General features: G+C 38.0%; 1 protein-coding gene across 1 annotated transcript in view; it reads left to right on the top strand.

Moving 5' to 3' along the window:
• Nucleotides 1–656: 656 nt before the first annotated feature.
• DGKB (diacylglycerol kinase beta) overlaps nt 657–17,187 on the top strand; it is a 328,399-nt gene continuing 311,868 nt past the window's right edge. Inside the window, 1 exon segment of the mRNA XM_066318191.1 lies at nt 657–772. The gene's annotated coding sequence lies outside the window, so the exon portion shown is untranslated.

Here is a 17,187-nt window from a genome sequence, read left to right as displayed (position 1 = left end):
TTTCCCGGGCAGGTAGGCGCGGGGCGGGCGGCGCTCGGCCCCTCCGTGCCCCCGCGGCTGCGCGGGTGCGCCCGCTGTCACGGCCCCGCTACCTCGCAGCGGGCGGCGGGGAGGGCGACCGGCAGCCCCGGGCGGTCGCCACCGGCGGGGAGACGCTGTAAACTTTGGGTAAGTGTTGCGCGGGCTTAGCGCCTCTCGGCGCGGGGCAGCGGGCGGAGAAGCGCCAGCGGAGCTTTGCGGAGCGGTGCGCGGGTCGTGCCGCACCGCCGCCCCAGCGCGGAGCGGGCGCGGAGTCGGCGGGCGGCGCCCGGAGGATGCGGGCGCTGGACAACAGGTACCGCAGCCGCGCGGGGGCGGGAGGGGCTGCGCAGGGGTGTCTCTGTGCGTGTGTATGTGTGTGTGTGTGTGTCGCTTCTCCCCTCCCCCCTGCCGCCCGGCCGGGAAGGGGGTGGGAGATGTGCTGGCGCACCGCCGCTTAAAACCGCGCCGCCCGGAGGCGCCTGGCCGTTCCCGAGAGGAGGGCGGCTGCCGGCTCCGCGCTGTGCCGCGGAGGGCGGCGAGCGGCGGGGCTGAGGCGGCGGTGACCCCGCGGGGCCGGGCCGGGCGCGCTGGGCTGCGGCAGCCGGCGGCGGGGCGGGGCGGGGGCTGGCGGCGGTGTCGCCGCCGTCGCTGGCGGTGGCCCGGCTCGGATGGCCGGTCCCGCGGTTGCCCAGGGCGCCGGGCTCTCTCGCATCCCACGGCCGAGCGTTCCCTCCGCCCGCATCGCACTGCAGTAAGTTCGCGAGTCGCTGGGCGGCCGGAGCGGTGGGAGCCGCGGAACTGGGGGGGGCCGTGATGCGCGGCTGTGTGTCTGGGCGTAGTGGAGGGGCTGAGATGAAAGTTGTAGCTAGCCGTGCTGTGTTGAATTCTTCCCGACGCCTCGCTTTGATTTCTAGTTACTGCCAATTTGCCTCGTCGACCTGTATCACTTTGCTCAAGCTCAGTCGGTGTCCTGATGCCGCCCCTGGTAGCCGGGTTCAAAGCGGTGAAGTGCTGAGGCATCCAGTGTAGATGTGAACACAGCGAGGGCTGGAAACAAAAGATGCAGATGCAAACTTAGGCATTAAAGGCTGGTCCTCTTAAACTTCACGTGTTGATGTTACAAGCTCATTCTTGTGTTTTGTGTTTGGTTTGTTTTGGGGGTTTTTGTTTGTTTGTTTATGTTTGTTTGTTTTGTGGCCCAGTGTTATTCTGATTCTTTTTTAAGAACAGTTTTGTTATGTCGGAAGTGAATGTAATTACATTTTTTCGTTGTGAGCGTCCTGTTTTGGAGATGGATTAAAGGTTTTATCATCAGATTACTATATCCTAGGTATTATTTTTCCATATCTAAACAAGCAGATTGTTGGGTCTTCAGTTCTTCATTGTTTGACTGTTTTTCTACAAATTTATGTAGAACTTTATTAATTTTCAAAAGCAGTTTTATCTGATATAAGTTTAGAAAAAAAAGAAAAACTTAAAAACCCCTATCATAAAAAAGACAGTGCAACAGGATGGGGTAAACCAGTAATTGTAGCAGGAGATGTACTCTTTTAAGTTTTTATAAGAGGTACTCGACATTTCCCATTGCCATTTAGGTTAAATGACCTAATGTAGCAATGTAATAGTTTTTCTTTGCACTTGAATGGTATGATGCACATATTTAGAAAGTCATTATACGTCCAGAAAAAAAAAATCCATACCAAGAACCTGATATGCATTCCCAAATGACTGGACTTGTGCTATGCTTTATGGATAACATGACGGGAAATAAATCCCTTGTTTCCCCCAAAGTGGTAATCCAGTATTGCTGAGAGCCTGAAATGTCTATCTGGTACAGAAAGAAACAAGCATCAAGAAACATGGGGCATCACAAAGCAGCACGTTCCTCCAGGGGCTTCTCTTGTCTTGTTCATTTGTCAAGGTAGAAGGACTTTGTTGTTTATCATGGCAGGGAAGACCTGGAACAATTATTCAACAGTCTGAAATATTTGTGGAGTGATATGTTTTACACTGTGGATTTGAAATATTTGGGTCCAATTGTGTTAATCTAATTTAGGGGCCTGTAAACATCAGAAGTTGCTGCAGATTTAGGAAAAAAAAACCCCTTTCTTACATTTTTTAAGAAAGAAGTAAGGAATTGTTTTGTACTAGCTGAAATAATCTTTAATAAACACCTATAGGTGTCTTGAACAGCATTCAGTAGCAATGAATGAATAAACAGATTTTTTTTAAGAGTTCATGCAGTGTGAAAGTAGTAAAGTTCATTTTTTAAAAGAGCACTAGATATTATGCTTTTACCTATAAGGAGGTTCTGCACTGTTTCTGCTCTGCAACTGACATTCAGGCATCACTATAGGATGAGTCTAGGTACCTCTTGCCTATGGAATGAGATCACTGGAAAAGACATGAAGAGAATGATGAGAGAGTTGTAGGAAACCTGTTAGAGCAGCATTTTGATAAAGCAGAGTGTAAATAGCACATTTGGGAGTAAAGGTAGTAATAGGTTAATACTGGAACACTTCAGTCAGCTGGCTGGATAGCTAGACTGGGTTTCTTTTGTTTTGTGTTTGCATGTCAGCAGCACTGAGTTCTTGTGAATGGCACATATAGAATGAAACATAATAGCCTGAAGTCATGCTTTATATTTAATGCAATAAAAACTAACAGCATATAGCATAGAATCATGGAATATCTCAAGTTCTAAGTGGTCCATAAAGATCGTTGAGTCCAGCACCCTGCTCCTTAGAGGAGTACCTAAAACTTAACTGTGTGACTAAGAGCGTTGTGAAGATGCTCCTTGAGTATAGATAATATACAATGTTTCATTCTCTTTGAGTTGTTATGACCCTTAGTAGATCATTGATAAGTTAAGCCTTCTGCATACAATTTCAAAGTCTTTTTAAGGCCTCGATGAAAAGTGGATGATGAAACATTTTCATCTGCATCAGGAATTATGAAAGAGTGGTGACGATTAGAAGGGAGTGGGTTACAGAAACAATTGGTCTTGTTTTGTGGTTTGGTGTGTTCGATCAAGAGAATTTCAAGCCAGACTTCTGTCTGTGGAAAGGAGAAGGTACTCGTGAAAGACATTTATGTTTATTTTAAAGTTACGATAAAGTTCTCCCAGTCAAATCTGGGAGACATCAATCCCATGCAGTGCTGTGGAAGAAAAGGATGCTGGCGTCCTGAAAGCTCCCTACAGCTTGCTACTATCAAGTAAAGTTTGCAACCTGCTTCAGGAATTCCTAGCTGAGCTTTGCATTACTGCCCAAAGTGAAAAAGGTATCAAGAATATGGACTACACCTTGCTCTGGATGTAATTTCCAATTTCTTTAACACTTGTGTAGATTAGGTTCCAAATGTTACTCTGAAGGAATCTGAAGGAAACTGGCATCTCACAGCCAGTTTAATGAATAGAAACTGGTATAAAAGGTTAAAAACAATCATTTTGTGACAAGAATTCCACTAAAGGATCTCTTGACCTTCAGATGTTTCTTCAGTCAGTTTACTGTTTCCTGTGGCACTTACAAAATAATTAGTAAGAGGAATAGAAGACTTAAGGCAATTTCTTGTCCATAATTTTAGTTTTTCATAACAGTAGTTTATTAATAATTTTCTCTTCTGGCACTACTTTTATAGCTAAACCAGCAAACTGACAGTACTGGAAAGCTGAAGAAGGGACATGCTGGGTCTCACTGAGAAGAGTTTGATGCTTGTAGGTATTTTTAATACCTTGCCTAAAAAAGTGAAAAAAAGTTAAAAATTTGTGCTTTGAAACTGATATATTGAATTTGTCAACCTGACCTAGTTTTCAGTACACTAACAATGCTCTTGCTATGGATAGAAATGATCTGATGCAGGTAAAGTATTTAGGCTAATTATAGAAGCTGAGAAGTAAATATTTATTTATTTAGTTGGAATTGAAATGAGTAACTGTCCCCAAACACCCTGTAAAACGGCTTTATGCCATGTAAAACACATTTCCTTTTTTAATTATTTCTGAAGAAAATAGAAGTCTTCTTTGAATAATGTTTGCAGCAGTTTGGCCCTGAAGGGATCTTGTTAGTTTGCCACAAGTTTAAAAGCTTAACACATGTAAATGTTTGGAGGCTGTTTAATTATTTCTTGTCCTACCCCTTAATATCTACCCCTTAATAATTAAAGTTTGGAATGTCAGTGTACAGCTCTGACACTATTGTTTTGCCCTAAATGATTTTTTAAAAGTAAATAAAACAAAGACGAGCTGAGTTGTAGACATGTTTGTCGGTTCAGTGTTACTAATTAGACTTCTAATTCTGGGGACCAATTAGCTTTTTATTTTTAGATGTTTCTTGTTTACCGTAGTAAATCATGACTAAAATGACCTCTAGATACTTCTTTCTTCTCTGTTAAGGATTTTAGGAATGACTGTTTTTATGGTGACAGAAATATCTAGTTAATATAAATGCCTTTAATTATCTTTAGGTTGATTTTCAGCCACATTTTGATTACTTGGTTTGAAATTGTTATGGGTTTTTTTTATTAGACATTCAGTGGGATGTCTAGTGCTCAGTAGTTGTAATAAGAAGGTCACTCCCTAGTTCTTGCAGTAGTAACAATCTCAACAGCGATGTGGTGAAAATTTTCATGAATGTTTATGTTGGTGCATCCAAGCCTGTGAGCCTTCTGCTGTGACATGGTGCTTTGCTTGCCTTTTGAGTTGCTTTGTGGATATTATGAAGCATTCCCATGTATTGTTGGTTTAGTCAGGGGATAGGGAAAACTCACACAGTTGATAGAAATGTCTTTTTTCCCCCTCCTTTGTCTTTTAAAGCATATTGTGTAAAGTAAAAGCAATGAGTCAAGTTTATTCTCATTGGTCTAAATTTTTCCTCAGGTGGTTGCTTCTGATTTATACACTGGTTTGAGTTTGGAAATTATCTAAAAACAATACTGAATGCACTTGAAGTATACGTGGCTTCTCCATGCAGTGACATATCTGTATGTTTGTGGTCTTCGAGAACTGATAAGCTAAATACATAAATATAAGCAAAATAGAGGAATGGCAAATAGTAAGGCAGCTGTATCACCCTAAGAGAAAATCTCAGGTGGTGTGAAATCAGGAGATTTTGCTGTCTTGTCTTCTTAAACAAAAAGTAGTGTTTTCTTTTAAATCTAGGCCATGGAGATTATGGCCTAGGCATAAGAATATGCACCACTCCATCCTGAGACTCAAGGATATGCTGCTGGTTTTGCATCTTCAATTGTGGGTTTTCTCCTGTGTCCTGCATGAATTTATGAATTAACTAAGTGAATGGGAGGCTATATAATGCCAGAAATAGATTTTAAGAAGGGGAGAAAGAAAGGAAAAAAAGAGGTAATATTTATAGCCAAAAAATTGATACTGAAGTAGATGAAAACTGAAAGGCATGTGATTACAAGCAGGAATGAAATAAGCAAGGAAAAGGAAATATAATGCTTACCTTTCTTTTATTTTTCAAATTTTTTAATTTTTAGTCTTCAATGAAAACTTTTTTACTGAAGATTAAAAGAATTCTATGAAAAGGTTTAGGTTTAGATATGTAAAACTTTATTTAATCTCCTTTCTGTAACCAGAATGCTGTTTTTGTACACCCCTATATTTTACTCAGTATCTTTACTTTGTCTGTTTCTTTAGATTTTGATAGCTTGACCATCATTTAGAAATAAAGTTTTAAAAATGTTCAAAGTATACATTAATGGGTCTGTTCTGTCTTCTATTCAATAGCTAAATACCATCTGGTTACCTTCTGTCTCTCCTATTATTATGAACGGAAAGTCAAAAGCACCTGCTGGGGGAAATTTTAATTTTAAGATGAGCATCCTTTATAGGTCAGTTGAAGCACATTCTGGATGTATCCAGGTCTCTCAATTCATTATAAAGGGTGCCTGGATGGTGTGACTTGTTCACAGTTTAAAATCTAATTTTAAGACATCCATCTTTGTGTGAGATAAAGTATACCCTTGGATATTTTCGTAGCTAGGAAAGTAAGGAAAAATTGAGCTCCTAAGAAGGTATCAAGCCTTCTCCATGCATTACTGAATATAAACATAAAGTAAAATAGCCGTAAAACAGTTGTTCATTAGAATAAGCCATGTACCAGAAGTTAAATATCAAAGGACCTATTTTTAAACATATCTAAATAAACAAGTAGTCTGGAGCATTTCTGTTTTTCTTCATGTCCCCAAATCATGACTATGGTGTGTTTTTACCAAAAAGTTGGTCTTAATTTGTTATTGATATAAAATATTCCAGCAATGCTTTTTTAATGAAAAATAAAATGACAGGCTTTTCTAAAAATTCTGGATTTACTTTGAAACTCATTTAGGCATTTAGGTTTACTTTGTTCTATATGTCATACACATTGAAAAACTACTGCATCTGCAATAAGTTTTATCTTCATATGCTGTTGTGAGTTTAAAGTTGTGTAGTACTGCTGCCACTTCTGCTGAGGAAGTGCAGTGGGTCATTTTGTCTATTTTTACTTTAAAAGCACCAATGAAGATGTTTGTGTTTAAACAGCCTGACAACGTCTATGTCAAGGAATTCAAATCTTCTAGCAATATGATCTCATATATAGATGTATAAACATTTGCACTGCCCTTTGTTAGGCTTAGTGTTTGACACAACCTATTTCATAAAAGTAGAATGGCTGGAGGAATCCTGGGACAACCGAGCTTTGAATATTAGATGGTGTTCAAAACAGTATAGTACTCTGATAAGGATCTTTTACTTCCTCTTTCAATTTAAAATGCCAAGTGGTTTTGTTCTTCTCACATTGTAAAATATCATGTTCAGTTATGAAATGTTTCGCTTTTGTAAATTCAAAATAGTTCCTCATAGAAAAGCTTTATGTTCTGTCTCAGACTGTTTCCTATAAATATTCACCCAGAAACTAAAAAAACCAGCCTATTTGAGTGTTTGATATATTTTTCTACTCTCTGTTGCACAGTACACCTCTGGCACAGTATTCCCTCTGACCTTATGTCAGTTCAGGGCATATGCCTGATAACTTTAGTCACTCCATGAAGCTTTTCATTTTGGATCTTATATTAGTGACTCAGAATGCTGTCCATGTCAAGGAAGAGATGACCCATTCGATATCCTAATATGATAGAGTGAGACAGTGAGTTCTGCATGATTAGTGCAAGACCCTAACTAAAGGGATAACAACTCCTATGGGGGTGGTGGAGTAATATTTTCATCATCTAGAAACCTTCTGTAATTCATTCATAATTCATCTACCATTTTAAAGTAAAATTAAATAAAAGCATCATTTTCACAATCCAAAATAAACTACTGTGGAGCATGGACTTGAGGGAAAGCAGTTGTAGAACCGAGACATTCTTGCTTTGTTTATTTGTACTAAAATCAGATAAAAATCTGTGTATCCTGACAAGTTACAACCCCTTGGATTTGCTGTTTGGTCAAGCTCCAGTTTGTCTTGCATTATTTACATTCTTGGCCGTTTTTCACTGGAGGGCATCACAAGCAGGAAAGGTTTTCCAATTCTTGTACATATTTCTTGTCACGTTCTGCAGTTTTCATTCAGATTCAAATGCTTCATCCCTTCCCCATGTAGAGTTGTTTATTTATTCGGGAAAAGTTTCATTACTCCTCCCCTTGTCTTGTTTGCTGCTCTCATTCTTTGGAAATGCAAATATGTATTTGACAGAGCAGGTGCCATCTCTTTTAAGCTGAGAGCAAAGTATTAACCCGTGAAGGAATAAAATGCTGTTCCTGTCCAGGGAACTTGATTCACGTATCCCAAGATGAGATCTTTTTTCTGAGCCTTGTGTTTTCATATCAACACCTATGTTGATAACTACGCTTCATAATAAATGAATATGAATCATGTGGGTAGGTCATTACTGCATGTTAATATTAAAATTTACTTCCATCTAATTCTGTTTGAGGGGCATGTAGACAAGTGTACAGAGGTGCCTTGAACCTGCATGTCTACTTTCTTTATATAACCTAAAAGTCTCAAGCACTTTAAACCAATGTCTTCTACAGCCATTTCAATGTTTTAGGAATATGCAAGAAATGGTGTGGATGCTTAGAGGAAAGTTCCTTGTGAAAAGCACAAAGTTTGGAGAGATTTTAAACTGTTAAAAAATCAAGCACCTGAAGAGAGAACAGCTGTGGTAATGATTTTCAACCTGTGGGTGTTGGAGAAGATAATACTGAGTCTTAACTTGTCTTCAACAATGTTGTCATTGATTCTTCAGATTTAGCACATATTCCACTGAATATTTCTTGTTTTAAGATAGCCTAGTAAAATGGAAGAAGAGGAGGGAAGAAAGTTCATGACAGCATAACCTTTCTGATTTGATACTCTAAAAGCCTCATATTACTATTAAATACCTTAAAATGGTTGTAAATAGCATGATGAAGACTTTACATATAGTCATGAAGTTTATTATGGAGAAGAATCTTGTGTATTGGAAATGTATTCTTTTGAAGAGTTGATAATGCAGATTACATTCCTCAATATAGTTGGAGTTGGATTCTGTAAATGACAGCAAGCACAATTACAACTAAAACGGATGTTTTCTTATCTAGCTAGTTTTGTAAACTATATATTGCCAGTAAAATATTTTTATGTGTGCTTTTCTGTGTTTGTGGGAAGTATGTGTTGTATATGTGGCAGGTGAGCATCCACACACATAAACACTGTGCCATTTTCTTCTTTTTTTCCTGAGGAAAATAATTGCTATTAATCTTTTTGTTTGTTTGTTTTGGGGGCAAATTATTTTTTTTTTTTCTGGGGGTGTCAAATTCTGCACGTGGTACTGAAAATTCACTGTGGCATATTTATATCCTTATTAAGGCATTATTAGTGGGGCAGGTGAATGGGATCATTCTTCATCCTTCTTAAAAGCATAAGGATTGCTTTACTGGATGAAAGTCTGTCTGGACTAGTATGCTGTCTCCTAACACTGATTATCAAGAAAAGAATAGAAGAATGAGCTGAGGATGTCCAGAGTGTTCCTTCAGGTTCCAACACTCTGTACTCATTTATTATTTTGCAGATATCTGAGATAGGCCTGTTTCATTTTGAAGATGGAAGAATTCTAGTGCGCTTTTATTTTTTATGTTCCATCTTTTTTGTCCTCTTCTTCCAGTTCTACTGTAATCAATTTGTAAATGCAAAAAAGCTTTGCATGTTGTTCCGAATGCAAGTATGCCAGGGATCTATACAATGAAATAAATTGTTTTATTCTGATTTTTTTTCTCAATACTTTTATTTTTGAATGCTGTCAAACACTGAACTGATCTCTTCTGATTGTAATTCCAATTTTTATTATACTTCTGAGTGGTAACTCATCAGTGATGAGCTCACTGGTCATCACTTTAAGTGTATTGCTATGATTTTTTTTAATGTACATTACTTTAGATGTATCAATGCTGAGGTATATAAATCTATTCCAGTGGGAAGTGGAGGATAGCATTAGCAAGCAAGAGCAAGGACAATCAGACTATTAGAGGATTTACTACCTATATCATACCTAAATTCATTTTTAACTCTCTAAATCTTTTCCCGTACCTGTCCTTAAAAGCATGTTGGTGTCTATGTTAAATGTTTCATTGGTATGACTATAATAACAACTAGAATAATGACTTACTAATCTGTCGGAAAAGGGTTGTTTTTCTCTGTAAATAATACATAGTGAACTTAAAATTTTTTAAAAGATGCCCTATGCAACAATAATATGTGTCACACCTCTTGCATAAATTTAGTCATTTAAAGAATTATAAAAACCAAAAATATTTTTGAAATGTTTACATTTTTTTTGCTTTTCTATGTTTTCCAATCTTCTAATCTGAACCTAATACAAAATACTTGGCTGCCTAGTCCATAAATACTTGGACTTTGTTAATTTAGAAACATGGGTGTGTTTATATAAGTCTGTATACCTTCTATATAAATTTCTATTGACTGCGTGCTGAATATGCCAGCAAATATTCATTGCAGTTGTGAACATGATTAAATTTATAGCTGTCAGAATCCATCTGACAGTTTAGTTACTTATAGGAATTACACTTTGAAGTGGTAGTTAGAGAAACAGTTACTATCCAAGTGACCAACCCTGGCTGGGGTCACATTAGGTCTAAAAGAAGTCCAGTACATGACATTTTTTTAAATTTCAGTCATATACCCAACAGAAGCCAGCTGTGTCACTGGGGCTACATGTATATGCATTACTGCTAAATATTTGGCATTATATTGCAATATTTCTATTACTATTTTTTAAAAAAATCAACATCACCATGGTCATCCTCTTCTTCTGTAGCAGTAGGAACATGGAGTTGGAATCGATTGCACTGACCATTGTGGATCACATGTACCACATAGTGATCTACAGCTTCAGGAAACATGTCTTTAGATGCCTCATGCAGATTGGGGTTCACTGAGCCTCAGCCACACCCTTACCAGAAGCCACAGAATGTCCCTATGGAGTCAAAAACATAACCTAAGATTTATAATACAAGACTAAGTCATTAAAACAATAATGTTACAAGATAACTAAATACTCAGATAATTTTAGCTTACAATAAAATCTGATACTGTGTCTGTCTGCCTTCTGTGCTCATCTGTGAAGATATTTAAGCAAAGCTGTTACTGTCATAATTTTTAAGGTCTCATATTTCAAATATTGAAGAAGGTGTAAACAACATTACATCTTAATTTTTAAGTGTGACTATTCACACTGGGAGGCTGTTTCCAAGGATTGTACTTCTGAGAATTTGATGATCACACTTAGTTAAAAACAATATATTTTCCATAAATAATTCTGTATGAACTACTCATCATTATTTATAATGCTTGTAAATAATGATGCTTATAAAGTATGTAGCTTGAAATGACATAATTTTTTAAATCCTCTTAGTAACAGTTACAGTTCTGTGATGTGTTATATTAATCTAAGAGAACTATGGTCTGGTATTTCATAGTCTAAACTAATGAGATAGACCTGTGCCCCTTATTAGGTGTACAGTAAAAGAATTTACATTACAAAGAAATCTAACTAGTTTTAGCTCAGGAAGATAGGTCTTCAGTAAAAACTATTGAAAAGTTTCTGGACTAATAAAATTAATGAATACTGAGTGCTGTCAAATGACGGTATTAGTCTGTGGCTCTGAACTTAAGAGAGTGAATATGATAAAGAAAGGCAATGGTAAATGAGGAAGGCTGATGCTGTCAGACTCCTGTTCCTACTCCTTTTAAACTTCACTGATTCTAGATATATTAGGATATGAGCAATGTTTCTTAAACATTGAAGTTTTGATGAAAAGATGATATATAGTTTAAAATCAATGCATCATAATTCTTACTATTGAGGTGTGATCTCCGGTGTTGTGAGTTTATTTTCTGTGTATTTTCTCCAAGCTGTGTCACTGCCCTTGTAGCAAATGCATGGAAAGCATATGCAGATAGCTTCCAACCTGCTCATACTTTGAGGGAGGTAGATTAGACCCTGATGAATTTCTGCCTCTGCAGCTTGAACTTTTTAATTATTTTTCTATTTGTCTTGACCTTGCTATATTGAAACTATTTAAATTTTTTTCTAGAAATAAGTAAAATATTTACATTAATTCTTAGAGAATTAAAATTTCAGTCATCAGTCACAGATACAGCCCTCTGTCCTATACCGCTGTTGTTTCTGTATACTGCTCTACATTGCTAATTAGTTGTGCATTATATGATAGATTTTTTTCTATTGTATAGATGCTATGGTGATAAGAGTCTTAGAAGTATGAAAATATACTGGTATAGTCTAAAGAATTCTTTGGTAACAATACATATTTCTTACACGACATGAAAATACATATTCTGTCATACACAGAACTAGGTCTGTAAAATAAAAATGTTAATCTCTGCATGTTAGCCTTTTCCTACACTATAGAATCAGAGAGTCAGTGAAATGTGCATCAGATAAGCTCAACTCAGTTATTTGCCTTATCGTCCATTCTTTTTAAATAATATTTTGTAAGTAATACTTGTTACATTTCCTCAAACAGACCACCAAAAGAGCAGCTGAAGAAAGTTGTAACTATGTCTGTCTGATACTCCATCGTACATCCTCGACTGCCCCTCCATTTCCATGTTCCTTGAGCTGTTCCTGCTTTTCTTTTCCGCTGGAAAGAAAAGTGGAAAAGTCCATTATCAACTGGATGTTGATAATGCACTCAGGGGATTAGGAGCTGTGAAAGTGGGACCTGATTGGGCGCACCTCAAATGGTGATAAAGGCGCTGTCAGTGGTGGCTATGGTGGAGGCAAACACAGCAAAGAGAAACTGAATTTCTGCTGTACAATTCTGCTACTTTATGGGGGTTTTTTTGTGGTTTCTGTTTCTTTTCTTTGTGTGTGTGTGGTTGTTTGTTTGTTAGTTTTGTTTTTGTCATTGTTGTTTGGTTTTGATTAGGTTAGTTTATTTGGCTGTGCGTGTGTATCGCAAGACTGGGGGAAACTGGCATGTGTAGGAAATGAAGGGGAAAAAGAAAAAGTATTACAGCATTTTTTCCTAAATAAATACTGCCTGTCAGAGCAGGTGAGAGCTTCCCTTCCCCCTGCCCCACTCTTCTGAAATGGAATTCCAGTAAAATTTGGGGATGCTTTGACATAATTTTGTCTTTTTTTCAATTTCTACATCTGCTTTGGTTAGTACAGACCAAATATCCCCCAGATACAGGGGATGGTGAGTTTGCTGATATCCTTTTACCAGTGGGCAGTCACTGCCCAGATTGTCTTATGCGCAGTCACGCTTGATTTACATTTTCTTTCAGTGTGGATTGACTGTATTTCCATATCAAAATATTTACTTTTCTACTTGGGATGATTACAGCAGTTAGTGATATCGGAAGAGTCATTCTGCTTTCCTGTTTACTGAGTGCTGTGGCTAAAATTTAGCAGTGTGTAAAAGTGAGTGGCTCCCAGGCAAAGATGCTTGGATTTGAACGAGTTTTTGCTTTTCAAATGAAGGAATGGTGTAGGTGCTTCCACGGACAGCTGGGACAAGGCACTCCGCTGACCTGAGATATTCTAGAACACGTGGTTTTATTGCAAGGGTCATGGGTAAAAGGGCCTTGCCTTCAGCCACCAGCCTCAGCTGAAGGGAAGTTCCAAAGAGAGAGAGAAAGAACAGCAGGGTGAGAGCTAAGAGAGAAGGGAGTGAGAGAGCAAGGTGGCAGGGGGAAGAGGTAAGAGCAGGAGAGGTAAGAGTAGTGGGAAGGAGAGGAGGAAGAGGTAAGAGAGCAAGGTCCTTGTTACAATACATTATATTTCCTTTTGTGATGAATATTCTAATTTACAGTGACGAACCTATACAAGACACAAAATCTTATAGAATCTACATACAGCCTGTAAGAACTACCACATTACCCTATTGTGTTACATTTTATACTCTAAAATCTACTCTTTAGACTTCTGTTCTGCTACATTGACCTTTGAATCCCTTAGCCAGCAGAAAGGTATTTTCAATCAAAAGGGATTTTCCTTCAGCTAGCTAGACCATTGTTTTCAGGTTATATAGTAACTAAGACTCAGTATCCTACAGCTCAAAGTAAACTTTTGTTTCTATTTCGATTATAAGTTTCATATTTTCAGAATCTTTTGCTAAGCAATTATATATATAAGGTTTCCTTGATTCATCTTCCCCAACAGAATGGACTGTATTATTTGTATACATTGCACTCTGAAGATTGCTTCTTTAGACACCCAAAATGCTACTGCTGTGGATGATTGTGAAAGGAGATAACAGATTGACTGCCAGAGCAAAGCAGAGGTAAAAGTTGGTAGGAACAACCAGGCACAAACAAATATAATCTCTCATTTCCCCTCCCCCTTTCCTGTGTGTATGTGTGAGAGAGATGTTTACAACCATTACAACCATGATGGGTTAAAACACAGTGATGAATGGTTGTGTGTTTGAGAGATACTCTGGAAATGCCATTGGGTTTTTCAGATACCTGTTGACCTGAGTGGAAACTTAGTGATCACACCTTGCTCAGACAGGGAAGGAAAACTACATCTGCTGATCGGTCCTCTTGAACCAGAAGAATGGGAGGTTGGAGATTCAAGGTGTTCACATTTCTTTCAAAGGGTGAAAGAAGGCAGGATGCTCACAGTCTGTGCATGGGGCAATGTGCTGTAGCTTTGGAATGGGTAGACCAAGGAATCTTTGAGGGCATGAACTATGTCCCTCGTGAATTCCAGAGCTCAAGAGGAACAAACAAACCCTTTTGGGTGAGTGAACAACATCCAGTTAGAGAGATGTGAAGTGGTGCTCAGAAGAAAGGAGCGCACCGGGATCAAGGACAGATTGGAGGCTCTCGTGTCTGGAAGGTGTCATGGGCATAAAATGTTCCTTTGCAAGGGAAAGAAAAATGTGTCTTCATGTTGATGTTGCAGTTACTATGATTTCATATGAGGTTATCAAGTTGTTAGAAATTTTTAACTATGCTTTGCATGTCCTTTTTTTTTGTTTGTTTGGTTCTTTTTTTTTTCCACTCTCACTAGTATTCCAGTTTGGACCTATTTTGACAGGCATATCATCTGCATGACTAAAGCCATTCTAAATATGAAAAAGAAATGCTGCCTTACATCATTCATATGCAAACAAACCCAAACCAGACCAATCCCTAACCCAGATCATCCATGTGAAGTCATACTGCAAAGCCAGTGACATTCTATGTGTGCTGTGCAGAGGGTGGGAGTTAGATTCAACATGCATCTTGGGTATTTCAGAATTACTATTTATATCTATAAAATTTGACTAACAAATGCTAATTATCTAAGAACATTGGTTGTGCTATGAAAAGATTGGAATTATTAGGTAACAGCCATTTAATGAAGTTCACAGGAACTTTTGTTCCATTTGTAAATTTTGAAATTTTGTTCTGTTTGTAATGTGAGATAATATGAAGCTGTACTGATGCAGAAGGTTATTGCTCTTTTGAAAGGGGTTTCAGATGACTTCACCAGAGAATTTCTGGGCATGTTCCTCTGTGTATCTGTTATAAAGTAACAGCCCCAGTGCAGTATAAATAAGGATTCTGTGCTTCTTTATATAAAGTATTTGTTTATGTAATCAGAAATCTGAACTTTATGCATGCTTTGGTGTTTTACAGAGATTTCATTTTCAAAAGTAACCAAAGAAGGAAGGTGATAGTGTTATTGCAGCATTAAAATTTATAGTTGCACTCTGTGTCAGAGAAATGGTCTTAAAAGAGAGTAGACAATAACAAGACATGATAATATTTTTTCCTTTCTTGGTGTTTTGTAGTTCAGGTGAAGTGCATTTAAGGTATATGGCATGATGAAATTTGTTCATAGTGTTGACACAGGCTGAAAGAATTGTTCCACCGCTTCCTGCAGTCCATGGGCCTTTGTGTAGCTGTGTCATCTACACTGTTTGCAGTGTGTCGTCTGTAAGGACTGAGATGGCACAGTCAAAGGGGATAGTAATATTACCTCAGATCACAGATTTCTTGCTCATGGCTGCCTGGTCACTGCAGGACCGTGGCTCCATGGCTGCTTACTTTTTGTGACATGAATGATGCTGTTGGCTGTCCTGCTGCTGCCACAGCAGCACAGGGTGTTACTGGTGGGGTGTGAGTGGAAGGGAAGGGAGCCAGCAGGAGTCATCTCCAGGGAAAGCTGGGTCTCCCTATGCAGCCCCTGCATTGTGGGGATCATTACCTGCTCTGCAGCCATGGAGCTCTTTCCCATATGTTACAGTCAGTCCATGAACCCTTCTCGCCCATTTGGGAATAGACGAATATTAAGAGTGTAACTTAGCTGTAATGTTACAGCTTTCTAAATTTTTCAGAATATTTTTCATGAAAAGTATTTAAGCTAGGTAAAAAAAGTTCTTTGGGAGATGTTGTTCCATTTATTTTTTAAGACTATCCTCTGTAGAAATCACTGGAGAATTTTTAAAACAGATGGCATGATGTGGGCCATTGTAATGCAATTTTCTTTGGAAAATTCTGTGTCTCAGGGCAAATTTACCACAAATGGAGCAATCGTGATGTCCCATAAAAGTGGAGACGTGTGTTTTTGCAACATTTGCTAGATCTGAAAAGTATGCATAATTCTGCCAACTCTGCCAAGCAAGCAAGTCTGCTATTTTCAGTAAAGTATTTTGGGGCTTTTGGAGTATTTTGAAAATGCTAGTACGGTAACTGCTCTGACTATTCCGGAATACTTAGTACAACCAAAATTTTAAACATCAGTAAATACGGTGTTATCTGAAATTATGACTGTCGAGAAGACATATTTGATCTTTCTGCCCTTGAATTCTTTGCAGAAAAAAACCCCAAACATTTTTTGTTAATACTGTTTACTGGAACATTTTATTTCATATGCATAGATTTTAAGGCCATAAAGCAAAGGAATACTGCATAGATAACAAAGTAGAAATACTATGGAGTAATCTTTCTGCTTCACAAATAATCAGTGGAAATATTTATCTTGTCCACTATCTGTGATAACTTGGACTTAGTAATTAGTAAGCAACACTGTTGTAGGAGATCTGCTGCCTATATTTTTAATACTTGTTATTAAAAAGGCTAGGTAAATTTTGTGAATAATTAAAGTAGGGAAGAAATATGCAAAAGGACATGAAATGTTACTTATTTTCATCAGAATATTCTGATGTATCTATACAGAAATATTTTTGTTTGTAATTTCACCTGTATCATAGGTAGACTTCTAAAATACAATGACAGGATAACCGTTATGTTCAATAAACTTATCTTGAATAAAAAATGAAAATAGGAAACAAACATATGGTGTACATATATTTACAACAGTGTATTTCACAGTGAATTATTTAGATGTACTAAATCAATGTTTTTACTTCTTCTAAGATGCCAAAAGAAATAACTTTCTTATTTTAGTTGTGCCAATTTAAGAAATGTAAGCTAAATCTAGTGATGCAATTTGTGCCTGGGAACCTTGAGAACTGGAAACCGCTAGCAAACATGAGGAATCTATAATTGTCTCTTGAATAATCTTTTGTTTTGTGTATCTAAGTAGGCCAAAATCTGAAAAAGGCTAAATGCACTGAGTACTCCTTTGCTTCCAAAAGCAGAGGATTTGGCATTTTGCAGTTATGTATTCCAAGCAGCAGCTTTC

The sequence above is a fragment of the Sylvia atricapilla genome, chromosome 1 (genome assembly GCF_009819655.1).
Source record: "Sylvia atricapilla isolate bSylAtr1 chromosome 1, bSylAtr1.pri, whole genome shotgun sequence".
In the NCBI taxonomy this organism is placed as follows: domain Eukaryota; kingdom Metazoa; phylum Chordata; class Aves; order Passeriformes; family Sylviidae; genus Sylvia; species Sylvia atricapilla.
The sequence above is the reverse complement of the archived record's forward strand: the minus strand, read 5'-3'. Positions and strand labels throughout refer to the sequence as shown.